This window comes from Portunus trituberculatus, chromosome 41 (assembly GCF_017591435.1).
Source record: "Portunus trituberculatus isolate SZX2019 chromosome 41, ASM1759143v1, whole genome shotgun sequence".
Lineage (NCBI taxonomy): Eukaryota > Metazoa > Arthropoda > Malacostraca > Decapoda > Portunidae > Portunus > Portunus trituberculatus.
This window is the reverse complement of record NC_059295.1, coordinates 18,605,941-18,623,923: the sequence shown is the minus strand read 5'-3', so window position 1 is coordinate 18,623,923 and position 17,983 is coordinate 18,605,941.

The window sequence follows — 17,983 nt, the reverse complement described above, 5'->3', positions numbered from 1 at the left end:
TCTCCTCACCTCGCCCTCTTCCACACACACACACACACACACACACACACACTTCCCCTGACCTCGATTTGAAACTCCAACTTGTTCTACTTTCCAATTAGTTCCAACCTGAGACACCAATTAGCATCTCTCTCTCTCTCTCTCTCTCTCTCTCTCTCTCTCTCTCTCTCTCTCTCTCTCTCTCTCTCTCTCTCTCTCTCTCTCTCTCTCTCTCTCTCTCTCTCTCTCTCTCTCTCTCTCTCTCTCTCTCTCTCTCTCTCTCTCTCTCTCTCTCTCTCTCTCTCTCTCTCTCTCTCTGGCAAGGTTAAATAAACACCCAGGAAAATAAAGGCTTAGCGTCGCGCCTTCGCCGAGGACAATAGGGACTGAATTTCAATTAATTAGCGATGTGTATGTGAAGGGAAGGTGGCCAACAGGTGGTCAATGCCGATGTTAAAGGCGAAGAGGAGGAGGAGGAGGAGGAGGAGAAGGAGAGGGAGAGGAGAAGGAGGAGGAGGAGAAGGAGGACGAGGGAGCGGTAGTTGATGAGGAGAGAGGAGGGTAACTAAGGGAAAGAGATCCAGAAAAAAAAAGAGAGAGTTATAGAGTTAGAAGTATGGAGTAAGATGGTGATGCAGAGAGAGAGAGAGAGAGAGAGAGAGAGAGAGAGAGAGAGAGACAATCAACTGGCTTACAAAGGTCTCGAGGTAAGGAGTAGACAGGCGTATATTAATTAACCATAAGACAGAAGTGGATGGAGTGTAATACATGAAGGAGGCGGTGGAGAGGTGGCGGTGTTAATGGAGTGGTACTGAATGATAGAGGAGGAAAGACAGTGTGGTGAACAAGTGTGAAAATTATATAAAGAAACGCAAAGGGGAAAAAAGAAATTCACTTTATAGAAAGCCCTGTAAATTCGCTGCATCTTCGAATTTTTCCCGCAAAGACAGTGCGTGTGTGGTGGACAAGAGTGAAAATTACACAAAGAAACGCAAAAGAAAAGAAAGAGATTAACTATATAAAAAAAAGCTCTGTAACTCACTGCATCTTAGAGTTTTCTGCCGCTATTTGCATTGAATAGAGGGAGGTTAACATGCGAAACACTATACCCTCTGTTACAAAACTTACTGACTACCTTGGCGATTTGAACTTTCTGTCAGCTTATTCCTCTCACTGCTGGTCAATCTTTCCAAAAAAATCAGCAATTGCTATTCTGGTTCTTACATCCTCCCTTAACCCTTTCAATACCATGACGTGTTTCCTTATTTATTCCGCTTATTATTTCGTGATTTTTTACAACTTTAAATACTTCAATGGTGATTCAAAATAGTGAAGACTCTGGTCATTAGTCTTCTGGCCTCCATAGACCCTTCATATTGTAAATGAATTGGTTTAATCGTACATAAATCTCAAGGAAAAAATGTGTCCCAGTACTGAAAGGGATTAATCACGAGTTAGTCTAAGATATCTTTATGTGTTTTACGACCATGTGCAATCTTTAAAAGTGGGTAGGAATTGCAAACTCTATTCTTGTAATCCCATGTAGTGTTGTAGTAGATGCTTGAAGATTATTCCTGCTTTGCTTTTGGTAGAGATAGATAATGATGGACCTATGCTCTCTCTCTCTCTCTCTCTCTCTCTCTCTCTCTCTCTCTCTCTCTCTCTCTCTCTCTCTCTCTCAGGCAAAGACGTAACGATGGTAATGATGATGATGATGATGATAAGGGAAATGGAGGAATAGGAATATAATAAACAAAACGCGGGAATAGTTGTAACAACAACAACAACAACAACGACAACGATGATGATGATGATAATGATAACAATAGCGAACAGACAAATAAGAGAAAAGATAACAATGGTGGAAAGAAATTATATACTCTCAGAAATAAAGGTACGGTAATAATAATAATAATAGAGAAAATGAGAGTGACTGTTTATGCTGAGTGTACAATGGAGGCTCAACAAAATGGCCGCTGTTGATGAGAAAGAGAGAGAGAGAGAGAGAGAGAGAGAGAGAGACGGGTGGAGGGTGCGACAGGGGAATAGTGTATCGTATAAGTAAACGATAATGAAACTTTTTTTTATGATTAGACTGAACGAAAATATAAAAAATGATAGTAGGATTGCAAAATAAACATGAGCAAACAAGTAATTAAACAGACAGACAGACAGGCAGATAGACAGATAAACAGACAGACAGAGAGACAGATATACGGATAGACAGACATATATACATTCATACGTACATATGAACAGATAAACAAACAGACAAACAAATAAACAGACTCTGAAATGTTCACTCATCGCTTCATCCAATCAGATAGATAGACAGACAAACACAGAAACAGAGATATATAAGCAAACAGACAGACAGAGAGACACACACACAGACAGACAGACAAACAAACAGACAGACAGAGAAACATTCATTCATCCATCTAGATAGACAACCAAGCATTCAAACAACAGCTAAATGACTAGATTGACAGACAGGCAAACAAACAGAGTGGCAGAAACTCTAATGCCACATAACAAAACAACCAACGACCGAGCGAGGGGCGGCACACACACACACACACACACACACACACACACACACACACACACACACACACACACACACACACACGGAGCCAGTCAGAACCTTCATATATATACTGTGTAATAATAATATTTACCAGGCTCAGCACAACAAGTTTAATTAAATATCTCCAGTGTTAAGTTGTCTCATATATCAGTGACACCCTCTCCCCCACTTTTCTTCCCCTCTCCCCCCCCCTCTTTTCCTTCCCCTCTCCTTCCTTCAACTCCTTCATTCCTACTTTCCTTTTTTCCTTCATTCTTATTCTTTCCTCTTCGTTATCATTTATTTTCTTCTTACTTCTTGTCCTTTGAGTTTATTTTTTCTTCTTTCTTCTCTTTCTTTTAAGGTCTTCTCTCTCTCTCTCCTTCTTTTCTTCATTCATTTCTTTTTCTCTTCATCTATTTTTCTTCCTGTTCTTTTTATTTTTTTTTTTATTTTTTCTTAGTTCTTCTTTTAATTGTTTTCTTTTCTTGTTTTTCAGCTCTAATTCCTCCTTTCCTCCTCTCCATTATGTACTTTTTTTTCTCCATCTTTCTCTATTCCTCTTTTTTTTCTCCTCCTCGTTTTCTTTTTTCTATATCTTGTTTTTCTTGGTTGTTTCCTTTTTTTCCTTCATCATTTTCATTCTTTTCTCCTTTTCTTTTTCCTCCACTTCTTTATCTTTTTTCTTTTCTTTTTCCTCCATTTTGTTTTCTTCCGGTGATATTTCTTGTTCATTTTTAATCTTTTATCAGTGTAACTATTTTCTTTTCATTCACTTGTTTTTTTTTTTTTCTTCTTTTCTTTCTTCCGTCCTTTATTCCTTCCTTTCTTCCTTCCTTCCTTCCTTTCACATCATTATCTATCAATCTTCATTTATTTTCCATTTATATTTTTTCCGCTTGTATTTTCTCCCCTTTTCTCCCTCTCACTCTTTTCTCTCTTTATCTTCTTTACTGTGTGTCTTTTTTTTCACGCAAACATTTCCATTTCGTCTTTTTGAGTCTTTTTTCAATATTTTATCAATTTCAACTGTTATTTTTAGATCATTTTTTATAGTATTTTCTTTATGCCATCATTATATCTTCCTCCTTATTCATATCTTTTCCTCCTTCTTCCTCCCCCTCTTCGTTCCTCTTCCATCTCGAACGTCCTCTTCCTCCTCCTCCTCCTCCTCCTCCTCCTCCTCCTTCCCTCCCTGTAGTAGCATTCCTTGTGAACACCTGAGCGCACCTTCCCGGTTATACTAATTAAGGAGGTAACCCTTAGGGAAAGTTACAGATGAGGAAAATCATAAGAAATACTTTTACGTATTTATTCTCTCTCTCTCTCTCTCTCTCTCTCTCTCTCTCTCTCTCTCTCTCTCTCTCTCTCTCTCTCTCTCTCTCTCTCTCTCTCTCTCTCTCTCTCTCTCTCTCTCTCTCTCTCTCTCTCTCTCTCTCTCTCTCTCTCTCTCTCTCTCTCTCATATAATAAAAGACAGAAGAGACAAAATAAAAAAAAAAGATAACTGTTAGCAGAAAGAAAAAGAAAAAAACAACGATAAGATAATAAAAAAAGGAAAGCAGGAGATGAAAGAGATTTAATTGAAAAGCAAATAGAGAGACAAGAGTAAGAGAGTCGAGGAATAGGAGGAGGAAGAAGTGTGGAATTGAGAGAGTGGAGAAGGAAAGGGAGGAAAGTGGAGGCCTCGTGGTAAACTAGTTAGGAAAGGAGAAACAAATGGAGAATGAGGAGTAAGATTCGAAGAGAGAGAGAGAGAGAGAGAGAGAGAGAGAGAGAGAGAGAGAGAGAGAGAGAGAAATAAAAGAAGAAGAAGAAAAAGGAAAAAAGTGGAGGCCTCGTGGTGCAGTGGACGCCTCAGGCCGCGTCAATAACAAAACTAATTTCCCAGCGCCAGTAAGGAGCTGAGCCAACAATTTGGAACCGAAGAGACGAGGCTTTTCCTGGAGAGATTGTTTACGTGGTCGATCTCCATTCTTTCCATCCTCCATGCCCGCCCGAGGCCTTCAGGGTGAGTCAGTGTCGCTCCGGGAAGATGAAGCCCACCTGAGTGAATTATTGGCTGTGTCTGTGTTCCGGAAACCCTTTGTCTGCTACGGCTTCCCCCTCAAAGTTTTCCTCTGATCACTTGTAACTTTTTTTTAGACTCTTTGATTGTATTACAGTCTCTTGAAATGCTTTTTCTACAATGAAGCTTACCTCATATTGTTTTTTTCTTGGCTATATTTCATGTGCTCTGTCTCTTAACATACCGATTTTCTTTATAAGGAATTACTTTCTCGTGCACCATACAAGCAGCAAAGCTAACCTCGTACATCTTTTTTTTTTTCTTTTAGACATTTTGAAGTACTCAATCTCGTAGAATAGTTCTTTAACATAGAAAAGTAGTAAAATTATCCGCCACCACTATCCTTTCTTTCGTGTGTTGTTAGACACTTAGTCTCTTAAAACAATTATATATCCTATAAAGATAATATTAATTTCCATAGTATCTATGTATTCTTTTTGTATTCATGCAAAACACCGTTTTTGTACACACACATTTGTACTATAGTCTCTTAAAATGCTTCTTTATCCTCCCACAAAATACCCTCTTACTTCATTCTTTCTGTGTCCCTGCAAGCATTTTTATTTCACAGTCCGCTCAGTGTTTACAAAGGAAGAGCATGGCAGTGAAAAAGTTAAAGAAATAGTGTTGGGCAGCTTTATTGTGTGATATTGAGACACCGCCGACAGAAAGAGGAGTAGTCCCGATGTTCAGACCTATCGTGAAGCTTTACGTATTCTTTATCACTAAAATCGTCGACAGTTAATCAAATGAAGTATTGAATGTCTCACTATCAGAGGCGCAACACACACTTGTCGGTGTGGTTACGAAGTTAGAAAGGCGAGACTAAGCTGGTTTGAGCGTGTCTGTTTTATTTATTCACTTTGTCCCTTTTAAAGTTAACTGCTAATTCTAAAAAGTTGTATACATCATTAGTTTATTGAAGCTCCTTAAATCTTGATCTTGAACCGTATTCCTAAACGTTCCGGAGTCTTAACTAATTTTAACAAGCTGTAGTGGACATAATTGGAGTTTTCAAAGGTGTTCTGTTGATTTTATTCATAGTTTAAGATAAATGAAAGTTAATTTATCTTGTATTGTTATGTATGCTCTTCTCCCTCTCTCTCACGATAACTATCTTTTGTTGACTTAATTTTTCTTCCTTCCTTCCTGATTTGTTTTCTAATCTTCACATTTCACCGTATTCCTAATTGTTCCGGCGTCTTAACTAAATTCAATAAGTTGTAGTAAACATTATTGGAATTTTCTAAGGTATTTTCTTGATTCTACTGACAGTTTAATGAATATTCTATTACTTGTATTGTTTTGTATATCGTTCAGCAACATCGACATGGTTAAAAGAATGATTTGCGTGGCGAGAAAAGAGACAAGAAAAAGAGAATAAGTAGCTATTTTTGTGTTTGTTTGGACTACGGAAATATTTCAGCGAACTCAATACAAAAAAAGCGTCTAAAGAGTTGCTAATGCTGAAAGGAGAAATTGTCAAGCAGTAAAAGGAAAGGACAGGAATGAGAAGCAAATATATTTCAACACCTTCTAGTTGACATTATTGGGCTTTATATGGTTGTTTTCATTTTCTTGACATATTAACAAAAAATAGTCTGCATCACTAGTGGGGAGGGACAGCCATGAGAACCCGACCTCCCTGTGGCCTTTGAGAGTAGTCGTGAAGAGCGAACAAGTCGTCATGAGAGAACAAGTCGTCATGAAAAAGGAGGACGCTTTAGAATACTTGGTCTGGTTCAGGTTCCTTCCCGCGTCAGGTGAGTCAGGAACCTGCAGCTCCCTCAGAACAGGTTAGGGGAGCCACTGCATGGACCCATGAATGCATATCCCCCTCTTCACCTTGCCCTCCCTCGTCCTTGACAGTATTCAGGGCGCCATGCACTAACTCGACCCGTTTTTTTTTACCCAAAAGTACACCAGAACTAAGTTGGTCAGCCGGATTAGTGTTCTTTTCTGTTCGCTTTTTTTGTGGAACGATAGAGCTGTACTTTTTTTTTCTTAGTTTTATATTCACGTAAGAAAACCAACCACTCTTCACGGCATTTGCTTCGTTACTTTACAGTCATCAAGTTTGTTGCGGAAACAGAAACAGCTGGGCGACTGGCACCTTCACTGGGCCATTTTCTTTTCTTTTTTGTTTGCAGTCTTTTTCATGACCTTGACCTGAGCTCTTGTTACATATGAAATGAGAATTCTTATCTTAGCTTGCTAGAGAGTTTGCCTAATTCTTTTTATCTTAACTGTGTCCTCCTCAGCATCCTTCTCTTCCTTCCTCTTGAGAGATTTACCGATCTAGGAAGCAAGAGAATCTAAGATGAATGCTGAATAATGTCTATGGCTTACTATGAAACAGAAACGGAAAAATAAGAGTAAAGAACCTCAGATTTAACTAGGAGTATCATAATATCCTCAATTTTGAAAACATATGTGAGATTATAGTACATAGTATTTCTGCCCCAGCATGAGTCCCTTGACCATCCTTCACTTCTTTAGAATTTATCTATTTTTTTACTTAAGGACCATAAAAAATTCTTCGTTTTTTATTTTTTTTCTATTTTATTTATTATTTTTTTATTTGCAGTCTTTTCTTGACCTTGGCCATATTTCTGCTCCAGCATGAGTCTCTTGACGACTCTTCGCTTCTTTAGAGTTTATTTCATCTACTTTTTCTTAGGGACCATAAGAAATTCTTCGTTCTCTTCATAGAAGTATTATTAAACAATCTTTTAAATCCCTTTGGAAAACTTTTCTTTATGCATTCATATCATTAGCAAAAAGACAAATATTTTATAAAATGTTTCTTGACGTATTTAGTAGTAAGATAAGTGATGTTTGTTATTGGCTGAAAGTTCAAGACGTTTCTGAATGATAATACGAAACGAGTTGTACTTAACTGATACATAGAAGAAAATTTACTCATTACATTTCCACTACCAACGCAGTAACGTGTGTTTCTCTATGTGAGCAATGGTAAAAAAAAATTGCTTCACGTAAAACTTAAAGAAAAACGGTTTTCTATTTAAGTATGCTAATGTGACGATTAAAACATCATACAAAGTAGCTTAATCCCACATGGAAATGATGTCTTTGAATGTGCGCCACAATGAACAATACCAAGATTTCCACCAAACTAAACTCGAGGTAACTCAAACGGTTAGAGAAAGAAGAGTCACTATGAGAGGACGTAAAGAAGAACTATGCTAATATAACAGATATAAAAGACTCAAAGCTACATACGCCTCTTACGAAAATAATGTCTTTGAACGTACGTGCAGTGCAATGGGCAATATTAAGTAATTAAAGAAAGACAACCCGATGAAAGCAAGTGTCTAAAAGCCAATAACAAACATGAGTCAACTAAACCCCACTTCAAAATTATATCTTTGAATCTACCGAATAATTAGCACTCCCTTCTCCAAAAGTAAACCAGAAGGAAGTCAAGGAATCAAAGTGCTGGAAGGAAACTGAGTGCTTAAAGGAAGGCAAGTCGATGAGAGAGAGAGAGAGAGAGAGAGAGAGAGAGAGAGAGAGAGAGAGAGAGAGAGAGAGAGAGAGAGAGAGAGCCGAAGCGCTTCATCACCAGGTGTGTTCGATTACCTCACTGCTGTCTTAATTACCATGCCTCTCAAGGTTACGAGAGAGAGAGAGAGAGAGAGAGAGAGAGACACACACACACACACACACACACACACACACACACACACACACACACACTAGCACGCTCGACTCACAATCGAGAGGGCCGGGTTCGAGTCCCGGCGCGGCGAGGCAAATGGGCAAGCCTCTTAATGTGTGGGCCCTGTTCACCTAGTAGTAAATAGGTACGGGATGTAACTCGAGGGGTTGTGGCCTCGCTGTCCCGGTGTGTGGAGTGTGGTCTCAGTCCTACCCGAAGATCGGTCTATGAGCTCAGAGCTCGCTCCGTAATGGGGAAAACTGGCTGGTGGTGAATTACACACACACACACACACACACACACACACACACACACACACACACACACACACACACACAGGCCTCCAAACATACTACTTATTCAATACCTACTCTCTCTCTCTCTCTCTCTCTCTCTCTCTCTCTCTCTCTCTCTCTCTCTCTCTCTCTCTCTCTCTCTGAAATTCAAACTCCTTGTGGAATAAAAAACAGTGAATGAGAGAGAGAGAGAGAGAGAGAGAGAGAGAGAGAGAGAGAGAGAGAGAGAGAGAATGAAAGAAAGGAAGAAAAAGGAGAAGTTATTATTGTCGTCTAAGCCTAAAGTGGAACAGTGGAAGGCTTTGAGACGTAATTACTGTGCGCGGGTCTGTGTGTGGCTTTCATATCTTCCGTTGACATTCCGCCCACCACCTCTTGGGTCTGACTCTCTCTCTCTCTCTCTCTCTCTCTCTCTCTCTCTCTCTCTCTCTCTCTCTCTCGGCAGTAGCGAAGGCCAGGCGATTAAACTTGCCTCAACCTTTCCCCTTCCACCAGCTACCTTAAATCTCTCTCTCTCTCTCTCTCTCTCTCTCTCTCTCTCTCTCTCTCTCTCTCTCTCTCTCTCTCTCTCTCTCTCTCTCTGAACAGTGCCAGAAATCAGTACTTTCACTCAGGTATTTAGTTCACAATTCTCTACCTTCCCGGCATTAATTCAGCACGCTAATGTATATGTTAACGTTCTTAATTCGTACTAAAAGGCAGCAGGAATTTACGATTGCTAAAAACCACTTGTACTTTCTGGGTGTATTCGTTTGTTTCGTTATACTGTACTGGGGTTTATTTCTGCGTATAGTTGTAATGTTAGTTATGTTTTTTTTTTTTTTTTTTCAATGTAGGAAAGATGAATTAAGAGAGATGAGTTATGTTATCAGCGGATGGATGGTTTTGGCATTTTAAGTTCGTTTTTTTTTTTTTTATTTCTATTCATCATTGGTCTCTTATTATCGGTGTTCAATTTTATTATTCGTGGTTTACTGAGTAGTTTCATTAAAATGGTTTTCTCACGTAGGGAAAAGAAAAGGAACATGAGTTATATATGGATAGAAGTTAAATAAAGGTTTGTGTGTGTGTTTTTTTATCCTTCTTTGTGAGGATAAAGATGCAGCTGCGTTACTTAACAGCAGGAGATTAAAATTACTAGTACATAGAAAAAGTCATGCGCATGGAATGATAAGAGAAAACGTGATGTAAGCTTTTATTTGTTTTAGGGGTAGCTCCAATAATATACTCTCTCTCTCTCTCTCTCTCTCTCTCTCTCTCTCTCTCTCTCTCTCTCTCTCTCTCTCTCTCTCTCTCTCTCTCTCTCTCTCTCTCTCTCTCTCTCTCTCTATTTACATCTAGCTATTTCATCCTCTACATATCTATCCATCTATCTATTCATCTATCTATATATATATATATATTCCTATTTATCTATTATTCCCTATATTTGTCTATTTCCTTTACTGACCTGTTCTATTTTTTCTACTTTTTTTTATTTCCTTTTAGCTTTTTTTAAACTGTCTATATTCTTCACAACACACGAGAAGCATCTTGAACTCCCTCACCAGCGTCGCTTCCACTTCTGTGTCTCGCTTCGGTGACGTCACGAGGAGGCGATGGGACGGAAGAAAATGAGAGGCGAGTAGTCAACAGGTCGATGGAGGTCACCTGGAAGACAAGCAGATGAGAGTGTTGTTTTCCTCTTCTTTTTCTTTCTCCTCCTCCTCCTCCTCCTCCTCCTCCTCCTCCTATTCTTCTTTCATCAGGAACTTCCACGTGTAGGAATTGTAGCTTTTTACTGTTCTTCTTGTGGTTTTGTGTTGTGTTTTGTGTTTCGCTGTTTTTTTTTTTTTTTTTATTTATTCATTTATTTATCTTCACTCTTTCTCACTCCTTTTTCTTGTCGTGCTCATTCTCCTTCTCCCACTTCTTCCTTAGAGGCTGGTTCCTTTTCTATTCATTTAGTTGAAATATCTTCCTCTTCCATCTTCTCTTCCTTGATTTCCTCCTCCTACTCGTCCGCCTACGCCTCCTCCTCCTCCTTCTCGTGTTGTGTTAGCTTGTTTATGACTTTTTATTTCCTTTTTCTGCTTCTTCTTCTTCTTCTTCTTCTTCTTCGTTATCGTCGTCGTCTTCGTCGTTGTCGTCGTCGCTGTCGTATTTATCAATGGCTTATTTTTCATAGTCTCTCTTTCTCTCTTTTACTGCGAGTCTGTGCGTTGGATCAGTAATCGTCTCTCTCATCGTTATCACTATCATCATTATAATCCTCATCACCATCGTCATCATTACCGCGCCCCGACATTGCCGTCACCATCATCATCATCGTCATTCCTTGAACATTATTCCTCCAGCACAGAATAAACATCTCCTTCACCCTCCTTATCGATTTTACCCTCCTACTCCTCCTCCTCCTCCTTCTCCTCTTCCTCCTACTCCAACTCCTACTCCTCCTCCTACTCTTTCTTCATACAGGTTCTTTCTTCCTTTCCTTCTTCCCTTCCTTTCTTCCTTCCTTTCTTCCTTCCTTCCTTCCTTCCTTCCTTCCTTCCTTCCTTCCACTTTCTCTCACCATTATCTTGCTCTCCACTTATCTTTCTCTTCTACCACCACTACGACTAATATTACTACCATCACAACCACCACCACTACCCGCGTCCGCCGCCGCCACCGCCACCCTTACCGTCCCTGCCGCCGCCGCCGCCGCCCCCTCCTCCTCCGCCGCCGCCGCCGCCGCCGCCCTCGGCACAGCCCCGCCATCTCAACGAATATCAAATGGAAATTGAATTCTTGCCTTTGTTGCAACGAGTGGAGCAGAAACTTTTGGGTTATTGGTTAAATTTTGTTGCGCACGAGAGGAATGGAAATGGGTTTTGGAAATGGATTTTGAAATTTCGGGGCGGAGACGAAGTAGGAAGCAGCGCAAGGAGGAATAAAAGGAGGGAGACAAGGGAGAGGCGGATGAAGGAGGGAGGCGAGGCAGACTAAGAAAATAAACCACACATTGAAGGGAACATGAGCACGAGAACATGTTTTTCTTTCTCTTTCTCATGTTGTTGGTTGGATGTATACGAAAGACAGTGCTCCTCCTCCTCCTCCTCCTCCTCCTCCTCCTCCTCCTCCTCCTCCTCCTCCTCCTCCTCCTCCTCCTCCTCCTCCTCCTCCTCTTATTCCTCCTCCTCCTCCTTTCATTTTTCTTCCTTCTTCTCCATTAATCTTCTTCATCTTTCTCCTCATATTCCTTCTCAAGTCAAAATAAATTTTCTTTCTGTTTATCTGTCAACAAAGATCAAGAAAAATGAAATATCAAAAAAGCTTCAAAATAGTATCCTTGCTTTTATTTAGTTGGGCTGCTTTTACTTAAAATTACTACTACTACTACTACTACTACTACTACTACTACTACTACTGTCGATGATGATGATGATGATGATGGTGACGATTATGATACTCTTCCTACTGTTTATTTTTTTTCGCAACTGAATCACAATCATCATAAATTGCAGACTAAAACTGTAAAGGAAGCGTTGAAATAAAAATACACAAGGAAAAATAAAAGAGATAAAGAAGAAATACATTAGAATAGAAATAACAACAAAAAAACCGCTCTCCTCCACCACCATCACTACCTCCAGACAAGGATCCAGATTTGCCTAACGACTAGTGGAGGAGGAGGAGGAGGAGGAGCAGAAAGAAGAAGAAGAAGAAGAAGAAGAAGGAGAAGAAGAAGAAGAAGAAGAAAAGTGAAAGATAATTAAGACAAAAAAAAAAACGAAACAAGAGAAAAATTACAAAATGGAGAAAGCGAAAGGTGAGGAGGAGGAAAAGTAGAAGGAGGATTTTGGGGAGCAAGAAATGAAAAGGAGGTGGAATGATTAAGAGAAAGAAAAAACGAGGAAAAAGGAAAGAACTGAAGAGAAAGAAGCAGAGGAGACGGAAGACGAAAGAAGGAGGAGGAGGAATAAGAAGAAAGGGAAGAAGAGAAACAAAGAGAAAAATAAGAAAAGAAGATATTGATTAAGAAAAAGAGAACGAGGCAAAAGAAAAGGAGTGAGGAGGATGAGGCAGAGGAGACGGACGACGAGAGAAGGAGGAAGAAGAGGATTAGGACGAAAAAGAAGAAGAAACAAAGAGGAAAAAATAAGAAAAGAGGATATTGATTAAGAGAAAGAAAACGAGGCAAAAGAAAAGGAGTGAGGAGGAGGAGGAGGAGGAGGAGGAGGAGGAGGAGGAGGAGGAGGAGGAGGATACGGTGGAGGAGGAGGAGGAGAAGGAGGAAGAGGAGGAGGAGGAGATCAAAGGGCCGTGGCAGCGTTAATCGGAGGTTCGGCAAGTCACGTCCCTCCCTTGAGTAATTCCATTCTCCCCCGCGACCTCCAGAAAATTGTTTGTGGACGGATGAAAGGTCGTATTCTTATCAGCATTCGTTCGTCTTACCGTCCTGTCCTGCCCGGCGCGGAGAGGGTCGGGAGCACAGACTGGAGGCTCGCTCTTGTTGTGTGTTCTCTGTCTCTCTGTCTCTCTATCTTACTCACTCATTCACTTATTCACCCACTGATTCGCTACTCACTTCCTTCCTTGCTACGGGAGCAGAGACTGGAGGCTCTTGCTGTGTGTTCTCTGTCTCTCTGTCTTCCTCACTCATTCAGTCATTCATTCACTGATTTGCTACTCACTTCCTTCCTTGCCATCTCTTCATTCTTTGGCTGAATTCGATGTCTTTCTTTTCCATCTAGGCAGTCATTTTCTTTTCGTCTTTATTTTCTGTTAGTTTCTCTTTCTTTCGCATTAATTTGTTTTCTTTTCTCATTTATTTCCTTACTGTCTTGAATTTCTTTGATTATTTTTTCCTTTGATTCATTTATTCATATAGTTTATCATTTTTTTAGTGAGTTCGATAGTCATTCACTCTCTCTTTCTCACTTTCTTACGTATTTTCATTCCTTTGTTTTCATTTTCTGGTCTCTGTTGTCTGACCTCCTCACTTATTCACACAGTTTATCAGCTCCTCTTTCAGTTCCTTGTATACTGCTTTTACTATTCACTCACTCACTCACTCACTCACTCACTCACTCACTCTCTCTCTCTCTCTCTCTCTCTCTCTCTCTCTCTCTCTCTCTCTCTCTCTCTCTCTCTCTCTCTCTCTCTCTCTCTCTCTCTCTCTCTCTCTCTCTCTCATTCATTCATTCATTCACTAGCTCAGACACTCACTCGATCTCCCTCTTTCACAAGTCACATAGTATACATTCATTGACTCAAAGGAACACATCCATAGTTACATTTACAATTCAACACATCCTTAAGTGTTCTCCTTGTCTCGGCTTCCTTCAGCTCCTCCCCGTGGCGTGTGCATCAACCAATGACAATAACACTGACTCCATTCCTCTTAACCTTCTATTTACTCAAGCGAAAATAGTGCACGTAGTCTCAGAAATAGGAATAAAGGATGATAAAAATGTACCGCTTCGTAAAAAGAAAATATTTGAAGATTTCCCAAGAGGCAGATTCAATTTAGGTTCTCGGCGCGGTGTGTATGTGTGTATGTATGTATGTATGCTGTAGTCTGCCGCCCACCACACCAAACCTGAGTGGAAGGAAGATGGAAGACTGAGAAGCAAGGCTGAGAGTTTCCCTGAGTCATTGAATAAAAGTGATGTTGAAAAATCGGCATGGATTGTGCGTTGGTAGTACATTTTTTTTTTATTTACTGAAATATATGACACAAGTGGCTTTCAAATCTTAATTGCCAAAGCTAAGGAGAGTCATTATATCAGCAACGAAAGATGAAAAGCACGAGAGCGCATGTAGTTTAGTTTTCTTTATCTAATGTACTATGTTAGAAATGTTTCTCTTATTTCTAAAGCCAAGGAATATTTTCCTTTACAGGCAGATATACTACACGGATAGTTTGTTTAATGATTGTGCAGTATTTCATTACACTGACGGTGTCTACATTCCTTTCAATGATAAAGCCAAGGAGTATAAGCATTAGTATTATCGTATCAACAATGTTCAATATCAATAAAGAACATTTTCACAAGTGTAAATATACAGACCTTTGCAATTTCAAACATTGACCAATGACTCCGAAAACCCTCCAGAAACTAGCCCGATCAGTGAAAAAGCTAATTTTGTAAACAATATCATCACAATAAGGAGACACCATTTAATATTTAAGTTTTAAAACAGCGTCTTCATTGTTCATCCCGCCTACGACTTGAACTGTTTCAGAAGAATAGCATCAAGACAGATATGAGAATAAACTTCCCCTCTCTCTCTCTCTATTGAAGGTTTTTAATTTATAGCACCGCATTACGAATGGTCTTGGGCTGCCCTCGGCACTTTACATGTCTCTGAAAACACACTTCTGAAACTATCCCGAGAGAATAAGGTTATGCTGTTTAGATAGACTTCACTCCCCCTGCCTTCATAACATTTTGTCCCGCCCTGCCCTGCTAAAACTCTATTCTTTATTTGTGGCTTCTGTACTAGTGCCCTCCCTACTTCCAAGTTCCTCTCCCCGTCCTGCCTTCCTTGTTTTGGGTATGTGAATGGACTCAGCGCCAGTAAAGAGGAACCGGCTGCCGCTGACAGAGGCCTGCGGTGAATCTGTACATCAAAGAATCCAATAGCTTGCATTCCTTGGCTCCTCAAGACTGATGTTTGGAACGATGCATTAGGGTTTGTGTGTGTGTGTGTGTGTGTGTGTGTGTGTGTGTGTGTGTGTGTGTGTGTGTGTGTGTGTGTGTGTGTGTGTGTGTGTGTGTGTGACCGTTATCGTTAGTTCTAAAGAATATGTATCTGATTTCCCATTCTTTTATAAATCGATTCTCTATGGATGTAAAGAATAGAACCAAATCGTACATTCTTATACAGTAATAGTCACCATGGGTTCTTTTGAATAATAATCATTTATCTTATAAAATGGTTCTATGTAATAGGTTGACTACCACACGTATAATGCAATACAGTTTCAATCGACAACATATATTCCCATAACACTAAAATATTATTAGTGGGGTTAGGGATCTCCCAACCAATATGTGCGCTCCATTCACGAATATTGAGCCATTTAAGTCATTCTTCTTTTAGATTGCAACGCCTGGCTTCAAAACACTTCATAATTTAATTCAGGAATTATATTTAGTCTTCCTAAGAAAACTGTGTCTTCAGTGGATCTTTTCTTTTCTTTTTCTTTAGTGTTGTTGCCTTTACCCAGACTCTCTTGTATTAAAGAAAAAAAAACCTGTCAGAGTATCGGTTTGTTTACATGTTAATCACGACAGAAAATTGAAAACAGCCAAACCATTTACCGTTATGTTATCCCTTTGAACTGACTATTTGTGCATCTTTCCATAATTACCAATCACTCTGGGACATCCTTACTTGTTCTGCAGCCACATCCAATCTTTGAGCTGTGGAGAAATCGTAAAATATATTCTTTTTCATCACTAACTTTTTATAGACGCTCATAAATTCTTCACGCATTACTTGTCGTGTTGGTAATTGTTGGTTAGTGTTTACCAGACGCTACATCTGATTCTCTATACTTCAGCGTGGCGATAATGATATTCAGTACGTGTTTGGAGACTCTGCTAACTTCACGACAACATGTACTGGAGATCTACGTACACAAGGAGAATGTACTGTACGTGGAGGGAAGGTTACGAACACAGAGACACACGGACACACCCCAGACAACATTCTAAGCGCTCCAGTCACGTGTGCTAATCTACATGTTTTCGTTGCAGAGTCAGACCTAATCAGCTGGTAATGTTTTCCTCCAACTCATGCAAACTATCACTTGTTTATCCCATTCTCTCGCTCACCGGTTAAATTAAGCTCCTTTCTAGTCGTTACCAGTCAGAAAATGTTCCTTAGATAGTCACTACTGAAATGCAGTGTACTTCTGATGGTCAGCTGTCAGATACAATGCCCTCAGATGCTCACCACTTTAACGATCACCAGCAAGGAATGATTACAGGACTCTTTATTCAATCATTATTCATATTCAACGCTCCTTAAATAGCCACCAGCCTGATATGAAATGATTTAAATGATTACCAGTCAGATACAATGCCCTCAAATGGTCAACAGTTTAATACCATTTACCCCGTATCAATCACCTGTCACATGCAATGCCCTTCAAACGGTCACCAGTCAGACACAGAAAAATCCTACAAAACTACCTTGAAAACCCTTGAAAAACCGCCCAACTACTTCCTCTTACAGCCTGTCTAGTTTACATGACCACACCGCTCCATAACCCAATTGACTGTGCATACCACCAGTACAAGGCAAGACAAGACACTCGACTGGCTAACTGACCGGCTGGGAGTGTAACAGAGGAACAAGACAGCATTGATTCCCCGAGACCGTGGCCTTGTGACGCGACGGCCTGAGTCAAGTACACGACACACCACCCTGTCTGTCTCTTCCCCGTCCGAGGCGAGGCGGTGCACTCAGACACACCGCCGCACAAAACCTTTCTTTTCTCCCCCTTATCGATTCCCCTCGTTGTCGGGAGAGTAGAGGAGAGAGGGGGAGGGGAGAGAGCATCACCCAGAAGACAGGGAAAGGTGATGAGGTAGCGGAGTGAGAGGAGAGGGCGAGGAAGCAAGGAAAAGGAGAGGAAACAAAGAGGGAAAGAAGCGAAGGCATTAGAGGAGCTTCTTTCCTCTCTGGTGGCATCACAGGGACCCGTGTTACCTATTTACTGGATAAGAAACGGTTTACTTACGCTGCGAGAGGAGGAGGAGAAGGAGAACAGGAAAGCGTGTGAGGGGGAAGAGGAATCACAGCACCCTCCCATATCAATTTAAGAAGCTACTTAGCTAATGGAGAAGTGACTCTTGACTTGGCATGGTGATTAGTTTAGAGTGGTTGTGGTAGTGGTAGTCCTGCTGTAGTAGTTGTAGTAGTAATAATAGTAGTAGTACGTAGAAGTAGTAGTAGTAGCAGTAAATGTAGCCAGCAGCCTTCGTTTCTACTACTGTGTCTCTTATCCATTCTTCCTTTTCGTTCGTTAGTGTGGCTGTAGTAGTAGTAGTAGTAGTAGTGGCAGTTTTCTCTCGTCTCGTTACTGCAAACTCAACACAAACATTACGACTCCTGCTTAGACAGATTTATCAACCTTGAATTTTCGTAGCAATTAGTTTACCCCCTTCCCCCCCACACACACACACTACAACAGTAAAATTATATGAAGGGAAAAGAAAAAAATGCGTACCCAACTAAATAGAACGTAAAAAAAAAAAAATGACAGGCAAAGTAGAAAAATCAGTTACTCGGCCGCCAGCACCATCTAGTGGCGGCTTGGACAAACTCACTTTCACTCTCTCTCTCTGTCTCCCTCCCGACGCAAAAGGGAAACAAATAAAATTACTGCCAATCCCCACGCGGAGACAA